Here is a 2,301-nt window from a genome sequence, read left to right as displayed (position 1 = left end):
TCAGGAGTTCTAGACCAGCCTGGCCAACATGGCGAAACCCCGTCTGTACTAAAAATACAAAAATTAGCCATGCATGGTGGCAGGTGCCTGTAATCCCAGCTACTCGGGAGGCTGAGGCAGGAGAATTGCTTGAACCTGGGAAGTGGAGGTTGCAGTGAGCTGAGACTACGCCATTGCCCTCCAGCCCGGGTGACAAGAGCGAAACTCTGTCTCAAAAAAAAAAAAAAAAAAAGAGAGAGAGAGAGGAGTCATCAAAGCCATGGAGTTTTGAGCTATAGAGAGAATGGAGCTACTGTTTCCTGAGAATGTTGTGGCGGCAGCAGGTTCTGGGGAGCAGCAGGAGTTTGGGTTAGGAAGTGTTATTTTCAAAATGCAGATTAAGCTTCCAAGTGGAGCCCCTGAGAGGACAGTGGCTCCATGAGTCTGTAGTTCAGGAGAGGGTGCCAGGCTAGAGATACAAATGCCACATTAGTTTCAGCCCAAGCTGATATGGAAGCCCTGAAGCCGATGAAATCAGCGTGGGACAAGAGAAGGAAAATGTGTCATGATAGAACAGGAGGGGACCTCACGACAAAGAGGAGGGGAGGGGAAGCCAGGAGGTGCCAGAAAAGGAGGCTGAGAAGGAATGGCCAGAGACATAGGGGAGATAAAGCGAGAGATCCATGTACCAGAACAGAAATCCCAGAAATAGGCCCAAATGCAGAAGTTATAGGAATATAATGTGCACGAAAGGCAGCATTTCAAAACAGGAAGGAAAGAGGAATGATTCAATATATGGGGTTGCCCTCTGGTAAAAAAATGAAGTTGGATTAGTATATGTTTCAAATGTGTCCAGTATCTAAATGTATAAATAAACAAAATTTAAAAGCACGTACTAGAAGAAACCATAAGGAAATGAATTTTAGTAATCTTTTGTTGGTGTAAAACAACCTAGAAAGCTATAAAACAGTGGTACATGATAACATAATAAAGACTATCTGCATGGCAAACTATCTTCAAAAAAGTCAATAGACAAGTGACAAATTGGGAAAAGTATTTACGACTCATATAGGGCTAAGTGCTATCACATTTAGAGGTTCTAAATCAACAATGATCATGATAATAACAAGAATAAAAGAACAATAAGCCAATAAAAACATGGGTAAAGATTGTGCACCAACCACTCAAGGAAAGAGAAATACAACCAGCTTTAAGTCTCTGAAAAGATGCTCAAACGCACTCACAGTAAGAGAAATGCAAATTAAGGCCGGGCGCGGTGGCTCACGCTTGTAATCCCAGCACTTTGGGAGGCCGAGGCGGGCGGATCACGAGGTCAGGAGATCGAGACCACGGTGAAACCCCGTCTCTACTAAAAATACAAAAAATTAGCCGGGCGTGGTGGCGGGCGCCTGTAGTCCCAGCTACTCGGAGAGGCTGAGGCAGGAGAATGGCGTGAACCCGGGAGGCGGAGCTTGCAGTGAGCCGAGATTGCGCCACTGCACTCCAGCCTGGGCGACAGAGCGAGACTCCGTCTCAAAAAAAAAAAAAAAAAGAGAAATGCAAATTAAAACTACACAAGAAAGCAGCTTTCACCAACAGATTTTTTTTTTTTTTTTAAAGAAGGGAAATCACTCAGGCTGCATCTTCTCCATCTTACTCTGCTGGAGGGAAATGAATGCCTATCAATGCCAAATGGCAATTGCAAAGCAACACCAAGACCAGCTTCACGTTCAGGAGAGAAGGTGCCTCCTCCTGGTGGCTTCCAGTGCTCTATCTGCGCAGAGAAACTTCTCTAGTTTCTTCTAGAACTTCTACAGAAATGATCCCTGAAAGTACAGTCTTCAACTGAAGTGTTGTTTTTTTTTTAAATTAAGGTCTTATAAAACATTGTGTTGAGGAGAGTAAGGCTTCTCGTTCACTCCAGGTGTGGGCTTATGTAAATTGTAAAATCTCTGTGGAGGGCAATTTGGGCAACATCCATCAAAATTATAAATGGGCCAGGTGAGATGGCTCACACTTGTAATCCCAGCACTTCGTGTTTTTCTTTCTTTCTTTCTTTTCTTTTCTTTTTTTTTTTTTTTTGAGATGGAATCTTGCTTTGTCACCCAGGCTGGAGTGCAGTGGTGAGATTTCTGCTCACTGCAAACTCCCCTCCCAGGTTCAAGCTATTCTCATGCCTCAGCCTCCCAAGTAGCTGGGATTACAGGCACACACCACTGTGCCTGGCTTTTTTATATTTTTAATAGAGACAGGATTTCACCACGTTGGCCAGTCTGGTCTCAAACTCCTGGCTTCAAGTGATCCGCCCACCTCAGCCTCCCA

At 44.4% G+C, this 2,301-nt stretch overlaps 1 non-coding gene across 1 annotated transcript; it reads right to left on the bottom strand.

Annotated features, from left to right (window-relative positions):
- Positions 1 to 1,606: 1,606 nt before the first annotated feature.
- Positions 1,607 to 1,821, bottom strand: LOC115838512. The gene has a single exon (XR_004033528.1). It is a non-coding gene; the product is annotated as a small nucleolar RNA U3 (small nucleolar RNA).
- Positions 1,822 to 2,301: the final 480 nt, after the last annotated feature.

The sequence above is a fragment of the Nomascus leucogenys genome, chromosome 14, assembly GCF_006542625.1.
Source record: "Nomascus leucogenys isolate Asia chromosome 14, Asia_NLE_v1, whole genome shotgun sequence".
Classification (NCBI taxonomy): Eukaryota; Metazoa; Chordata; class Mammalia; order Primates; family Hylobatidae; genus Nomascus; species Nomascus leucogenys.
This window is presented reverse-complemented; position numbering and strand designations above follow the sequence as displayed.